General features: G+C 34.0%; 1 long non-coding RNA gene across 1 annotated transcript; it reads left to right on the top strand.

The window, feature by feature from the left end:
• Positions 1-214: 214 nt before the first annotated feature.
• Positions 215-1,157, top strand: LOC134247102 (uncharacterized). The gene is made up of 2 exons (XR_009987765.1): positions 215-703; positions 1,059-1,157. It is a non-coding gene; the product is annotated as an uncharacterized LOC134247102 (long non-coding RNA).
• The last annotated feature ends 7,520 nt before the right edge of the window (positions 1,158-8,677 follow it).

Here is an 8,677-nt window from a genome sequence, read left to right as displayed (position 1 = left end):
ACGTCACAACATGGCGTACTTCCGTAAAAACGCCATTTTGATCCCAAATGATCAGATTCAAATTCACTTAACACCGATAAATCACTAAGTATAACACAACATGCGATATTGTGGATGGAATGTCCATAATATCACATCAATTAATACAGTGTTTTGCCCAATACGTATCCTTTCTTTAAAAATGATCATGAATTGTTTGTCAATGTATTCAATTTTACTTATTTAATTATTAGATAATACATTTACAAACTTATTAGAATAAGATTTTTAGATGAGAAAAAAAATTATATAAAACATGGCTTGTCCATATGCTAATTCATCATTACGTGTCAAAACGCCATACACTCAGAAATTCATTTCTTCAATAAGCATATATGCTTTTCAGCAAAATATAGGCCTATCCCCCCAAAATGCAAATTTGATAAGATAAGACATATGTATTATCTTCCCATCGACTATCGACTAGAGGATACTCTGTTCTGTATACACCTGAATGAACGGTTATACCCGGTGAAATTTCGCATGACCCAAACGTTTGATCACCATTGATTGTCAGCTGTTTACAAGTAAGGGAAACGTGCAGGCTTTAGACGAAGTGTGCATTTGGTTATAGGAATTTCTTTTACCGCTTTTGGCCATTTACCATCTTAACTTGTTTTGTTATATATAGCACTGGATAACACATGCAAGTTGGATAAAAACGGTAAGTAAATCTACCTTTCTCAATACCATGAATTCACTAAATACATGTTTTTGTCATTGACTGGAAACGCGATGATTTTCGCTTAAACTCATTGAAAAACAATACATGTACAATACGAACTTCTTTAAATATCCTTGCGTCACAATTTGTTTAATAGTTGTTCAAGTAGAGTTTATTTGAAGTTTATTTATATAAAAAAAAAAAAACAGTACCAAGATATTTGAGTCCACTCTTAAAACGGATCTCTCACACCTGAATTTTTGTGATGTTTATAAATTTTTGACAGTTTTTCAATTCTTTTCAATTTCTTTTTTTCATTGTTTTTACCCTTTGATATTATATTATATCTTTTCAGATATTGAAGAGGATCCAACCAGATATTCTCAAGAAAATGCTGTTTTAGTTTTTCTTTTGTCTATTTTTGTAAATTTAAATAAAAATTATGTTGATTTTATTTTTATCTTTGTTGGTTATTATTTCAATATTTTTTAACACGAAACTTTGAAGAGAAATTCAAAGCACTGAGCTTTTAAAAATATACACTGGGTGAAAAAAGTGGTTTCCCATCATAGGAAACTTTATGGAAACCACATGGAAACCTCAAGTTTACATCATGTTTCCCAGTGGTTTCCATTGCGGATGCTAGGTTATTCCGTCAAGTTTCCGTGACACGGAAACCCCCTACGCTCCGATTCCATAAGGTATCCCGAACCACGGAAACCTCTGTAAACCTGAAGTTTCCCGAACATCCATGTAGTTTCCCGTAATGGGAAACCTGAAGATTCCACTGGTTTCCAGAATCAGGAAACTTGATGGAATCGGAGCGTAGGGGGTTTCCGTGGAATGGAAACTTGGTGGAATCTTTAGGTTTCCTTTTACGGGAAACTACATGGAAGCTCGGGAAACCTCACGATTCCTAAAATTTCCATGACTCAGGAAACCATATGTAATCGGAGCGTAGTGGTTTCCGTGGAATGGAAACTTGATGGAATCTTAAGGTTTTCTTTTATGGGAAACTACATGGAAGCTCGTGAAACCTTATGATTCCTGCAGTTTCCTTGACTCAGGAAACTATATGGAACTTGTGTAACACTTTCTGTGTGGTGGAAACTTGGTGGAATTATCTGGAGGCCCATTCCTGGTGGAAATTACTGGGAAAGTTCAAGATTCCCTAACTTTTCTAAAGGAAGCAATGTGAAATAATGTGTATTCTTTTAAAAATCTATCAAAAAAATTTATTACATGTAAAAGAAGAAAGCATTACCATTTTATATGTTTAATAATTCATTTGATGTACAAAAACTGTAACTGAATTTTTCAATATCAAAATATTAAATAAATTCATATATCTTAGATAAACAATGGAACAGTCTTTCACATTAAGTCCATTCATAAGGGCCATTAAGTACTTCTTTCAACATCAGTTTCCTGGTTTTCTTCACATCACCTTTGATCTGCAATATTCATACAAAATTATTATATGATGTCAGAATTATAATGCTTGAAAATAACTTAGAAATCTAAAAGATCAGTCAATGTCCTTTAATATACCAATATCAATAATTACTTTCCATGACCATGATACATATGATTTCGGCATTTAATGTATCTCTTTAATTTTTAATGCTTTATGATAAGTGAAAAAAAAATAACATAAGGCCAAGCTTAAAAAATTCTTTGTTTGCAGTTGCCGACCTATAATTTTTAGGCTGAGTAGGTAGGTAGGCAATTTTTTTTTTTTTTTGAAAAAAAAATATTTCCAGATCTTTGTTAGATAACATAAAATAAAGTTTTTCATAGGCCTACTTTACATGAATAAGCTGCACTCTTGGTATGATTGATAACGAAAAAAATTGAAAATGAAACAGTTTTAATATCCTGAAAAATTGGAGAGAAAAAATAATATTACAAAATGGCTTTAAAAAAAAGTTTGGGGGGGGTGCATTTTCAGTGGGTTGGTCGGCAACTGCAAACAAACAATATTTTATTTTAGGCCTAATATAAATAATATTTTCAGCCTTATTATGTCATTGAGAATATATTACTACAAGTATCTCATACTAAGAACCCTGCTTTAAGTTTGATTAGTTTGAGAGAAAACATACTCTTTATAATAACAACAAGAGGCCCATGGGCCTTATAGGTCAACTGAGCATTATGCAACAACTTTCCAGTGATTAAATTTAATTCATAATAACAATACACTTATCAGTTGCTTAGTTTGTTTACTTAATACCCATACACAAGGTAGGGGAACAAAAATGCATTTCAACTAATCAGTTATATTCAGCAATAATCAGTAGTGCCCCTACCACACATGAACCCCTGACCCTTAGGCCTTGATATTTGATTAATACCAAGGAGCAGATTTCAAACCATTCATTCATTTTCAGTATATAAGTACAACCCCCCCATGGTACCCCTGACCCTGGGGCCTTGAAATTCACAATTCTGGAAGATTAGGGCCCTTGTAGATCATAACTATATAGGTAGTTCATCTGCTTAATACACTAGAGCAGAGAAGAAAATTTTTAAAGATTAAATGAATTTTCACTATATAATCTATAGAGCCCCGCCCTAACACCAAAACCCCTGACCCTGGGGCCATAAAATTCATAATTTTGCTAGAGGCACTCTTGCTCATCATAACTATGCACTTAGTTAGTTTATTTAATACCCAGGAGCAGAGAAGAAGATTTTCAAAGAATTCATGTATTTTCACTATATAATCAATAGAGCCCCACCCTAACACCAGAACCCCTGACTCTGGGGCCATAAAATTCACAATTTTGGTTGAGGCACTCTTGTTCATCATAACTATGCACTTAGTTAGTTTATTTAATACCCAGGAGCAGAGAAGAAGATTTTCAAAGAATTCATGTATTTTAACTACATAATCTATAGAGCCCCGCTATAGCACTAGAACCCCTGACCGTGGGGCCATAAAATTCACAATTTTGGTAGAGGCACTCTTGCTCATCATAACTATGCACTTAGTTAGTGTATTTAATACCCAGGAGCAGAGAAGAAGATTTTCAAAGAATTCATGTATTTTCACTATATAATCAATAGAGCCCCCCCCCCCCCCACAATACCAGAACCCCTAATTCTGGGGCCATAAAATTCACAATTTTGGTAGAGGCACTCTTGCTCACCATAACTAGGCACTTAGTTAGTTTATTTAATACCCAGGAGCAGAGAAGAAGATCTTCAAAGAATTATTGTCTGTTCACTACATAATGAATTGAGCCCCACCCTAACACCAGAACCCCTGACCCTGGGGCCATAAAATTCACAATTTTGGTAGAGGCACTCTTGCTCATCATAACTATATACTTAGTTAGTTTATTTAATACCCAGGAGCAGAGAAGAAGATTTTCAAAGAAATAATGCATTTTCACTACCTACTTATTTAGCCCCGCCCTAGCACTAGAACCCCTGACCCCAGGGCCATGAATTTCACAATTTTGGTAGAAGACTCATTGCTGATTACAATCATGCAAACAGTTTGACTGCTTGATGCCCAGGAGTAAAGAAGAAGATTTTTAAAGATTGCATTAATTTTAGTGGTTTTGGCCCCACCCCTCAGGCCCCTGAAGGGCAGGGATCATGAAATTCACAATTTTTGTTCCCCTTCACCCATAGATACTTTGTGCCAAATTTGGTTGAAATTGGTTCAGTGGTTGCAGAGAAGAAGCTGAAAATGTTCAAATGTTAACGCACAACGCACGACGCACGACGACGGACGAAAACGGATAGCAATAGGTCACCTGAGTTTACTCAGGTGACCTAAAAATATTTGGGAGAGATTTTTTTTTATTTTGACATTCGACCTAGAAATTGGTTGAAGATCATTGCAGACCCTCCACCCCATTGCACAAAAGCTAGATTACACCAGGCAGGGGAGAAATATACACTGGACTACGATTTTAAATAAAGATATACAGTAGATTTTGATACTGACCTTTGACCTAGAAAATTGGTCCAAGGTCACTCTTCATCCACTATCCACAGGCTCTCTGTAGTTTAAGTTTGAGAGAGAAATATGCTCAGAACAAGTGATATCAGATGGAGTGATGGGTAGACACTGTCTTAGGACATCCACAGAACAGGACCTAAAAATAATGCAATATATATGTATTACAGTATAGATACACATGTACTTGTATGTTAATGACTTATTATATGCTGCATTGGACACATATGATTTTATCATGGTTTAAGTATACATGCATCTTATGAGTAATTTTATACCAGTATTGCATGTACGCTCAGTTTATTTAAGAAATAAATAACAAGTTTATAAACTTCAATGGGAGAGATACCACAAATGTATATATAAACAAGTAATTTAATTTTTTTTTTACATATATTGACCAACATTATTTACATCCATTCATCATGTTCATAAATTGGCTGATCAAAATTCAGTCAGTTTTAGATCTATATGATATACCATAAAGGATTTTCACATTTACAAAAGTTATTCCCCTTCGCAGGGTCGATCTGGGGTCAACCGGCTTAAGACGCTGTTTTCCCTCTTTAACCGTATCAACTTTGAGGGACAATATCTTAGAAATAAAATCAGTATGAACATATTCATTATGATTTTCATGTTGCCCCCATCCTCTGCCAATACAGATACAGATTGTAATTGTCCAATATTTTTGAAGATTGAAAATATTAACAAGTAACTTACAAAGGACAAAGTGGGAAAAATGAGCGATACGCCAACAATTGGAGAAAACTCTTAGGAATGTGAAATTCGTCTATTGGTGATGACAATTCCTGTTTTAATGTCACTCAAAAATTAAGAGACATTAAAAATTTAAACCCTATTGTCATACATGCATGCTGTTTTTTCATCCATATAACCTTTTAGTATCATAAAATTTACCAAAATTTAATACTTCAAATAATTTCATTGAATATCTTTAAAATAAAGGAAACTCTAAAAACTTAGTGACTTGCAGAAATTATTCCTTGGAGAGAAAAAAATCTATCATATTTCATATAAAATGTGCATAATGAGCCCTTTTTATTCATTTAGAACATATGGTATTTGCCTCATTTCCCCAAGAAATTTTCAAAGACAATGGACTATCTGTAAGCAGAAATCATTGCTGTTTACATACATTGGAAAACTTTATGAAAATAATTAATTTCCTATTTTTTTGATTTTAAATAATTCTTAAAATAATTTAATCTATTAAAAATAATCTAACTGACTGTAAAATAACATTTTTCATAATCTTAATCTATGGGCAGATCACTCTAACTTCATAAAACTAACTGATGTTAAAGTAGAACTCTTTAGTGTGCAGTTTTTAGAGCTTCCGTAATCAAAATACTGACCAGCAAGAAATCAGTTAATAAGCATTTCCTTTTTTTCATTCAATTTTTTGTAGAGATCTCAGAGTTTTTTCCTGTTCAATTCAGGTTCAAGACGACAAAGTTTTATTGAAGTGTATGTGTTAGAGAACTGATTGTATGTCAATCATAGCAATACACACATAACATGGAGGGGGCAAATTGTTTCAGCCCTAGCTTTTACATACAACTTCTTGTAGCTCACAGCTGATATACCACAGTTCAGTATTTAAATAAAATTTACAATCTTTTTTTTTAAGGCAATTGTCATATACATACTAATCATGAATGAATTACCACTTACCAAATGACCACATCCTGAATCATCATACATTTTCTATGATTTTATCTCACTGGTTTTCTTTTAAAGTCACACAGTTTTCTTCTTTCTGAAATGATAAATTATGCCCAGGTACTATTGCATTCTAATTTAAACTAATTATGTAATAGCATTAGCAACAACCGGGATGGAAGAAAAAATAACCAGAAGTCTCTGTCGAGACTGTAGCTCTACTGGTTTGTACTTATCAAATCTGATGCACAGAATTATGTATCTTAGTATAGTCTACTTGTGTGCCAGCTAATTAAGTTATATTGAAATCAGACTAAAATTTAAGGAGGAGTAGTGTTTGCAGACAGACGGACAGACAGACGCACGCCGGACGCTTTACTATCGCATAAGCTCTACTGGTCAGAGACCAACAAAACAAGATGCGCTTGTGAAACACAGCAACAAAGTTCGAAAAAGCAATTTTTTTTAGCATACAGGTCACAGTCAAGATCACATAATCATTGTCCTTGTTGCCATTTGAAAGCACTTCATTAGTGGAGTATGCATACTAAAGTAAATATGAAGCCACTATCTCGTATAGTTCTAAAGTTATGGTGAAGGTTTAAGTTGACAACAGACACTCAGACAGACACACAGATATACAGTTATGGCAAAAGTTTGAACATTATAACTTGGTATACACACAGCCACTTCGAGGTATCAAGGGTAAAATTCACAGCACAGTGGGACTGCATTTTGACTTCGAGGGATCAGGAGTTCGAGAAATCAAGAGCAAATCTGCTTATTATATAGTGGAAAAAATCGGGACCGGAGACTCACTTCAAGCGATCAAGAACTTCCGAGAAATTGAAGTTCAAGCCATCAAGAGCTACCTGTATATACAGATATAAGAAGCATGTTATTATTTGCAATTTTGACCTAATGACAGCTAAATCTGTTCAGTAAGACAATACTGTGTACATATGTATGTAAGTAGTTTTATTGTGCATGATTATTTACTTATTTTCTTGATCTTCTCAACTTGAAGTGTTCTGTATTTTATTACCAAGTTTGTAATAAACATAATGAAACATACCCTTTTCCACATCACATCCTGTATCAGACCTTCGACCAATATCAGTCCTAGGGTCTCTGTCCCTCTGGCTGAAATTGGTGTCTCAGGCTAGGATGCAATATGGAAAGGAGTATGTATTATTCGCTATACATTGACCTACTCAGGTCAATAATTGTGAAAAAACTGATAATTCAAGCTGATGATTCATTTGCATTTCATGACATACTATCAATATTAATTCACTATGAATTAGGATTTTTTTTTTACATCTTCATCTCAACAGGTTAGACATTACAAAAAAAAATCTTTTGAGCAGTAAACTATTTAAATAAACAATAAAACAAACCTAATCTCTTCAGAAAATAGGACAGGCTTTCACCTACATTCACTTTTTTTATGTATATTTTCCCTCCATATCATCGTCATGCATATGATTAAGGGTTATGCTATTCGCTACAATCTGTTCTGATGAGGATATCCTTCATGAATAATCGGATAAGCTGAGATTGAAGACACTTTTTGTAAAAAATATCGATGCTTTTATCAAAGTTTTGAACCAAAAATATTTAATTTATACCTTGCCATAAGTCGTCAGTTCCAAAAAACAAGAGTTGGCTCCCAAAGTCATAAAACACATGTGGTATTCAAACCGGATGTTCTACAGTCTGAATTTAATTACGAAACCATGTTTTTTACATTCCGAAAAGTATTCATTTATATATAGAGAGAGAACATACACATGGAGCATACATTTTAATAAACATGATAAAAGGCGAAACGTTGAAATTTTACAACATACAGCATGCACATGCACGGTGCCTTCATAATCTAAGTTATGCTATATCAACGTCTCAAATTTCTCTCTCTCTCTCTCTCTCTCTCTCTCTCTCTCTCTCTCTCTCTCTCTCTCTGCAATATATACACTTAACAATTTAAAACTTAGGTAGGCCTATCCAACTTTTCAAAATGGCGTCAGAACAAAAGTTGCCTCCGATAGTGAAGATTTGTTGTTGCCAAATATTACAACTATTTACCGTAAAAAGTTAACAAAAATATACGTACACTAATCCTTCATCGTTGGCCATTGCATTTATCACAGTCTTAAAGACACTGGGTGGTGAAACCATCTTAACTTTTCACATTTACCAGCTGCTTTACACCTTCTTCTTCGTGGGTACAAGTCAAAACGGCACCTGGTGAAAACGGCACTTAGTAAATATGCAAAACGGCACTTGAGAGTAGTCAAAACGGCACTTCA

Source organism: Saccostrea cucullata, unplaced genomic scaffold, assembly GCF_032062105.1.
Source record: "Saccostrea cucullata isolate Sc308-1 unplaced genomic scaffold, CSIRO_AGI_Scuc_v1 ctg927, whole genome shotgun sequence".
Lineage (NCBI taxonomy): Eukaryota > Metazoa > Mollusca > Bivalvia > Ostreida > Ostreidae > Saccostrea > Saccostrea cuccullata.
This window is presented reverse-complemented; position numbering and strand designations above follow the sequence as displayed.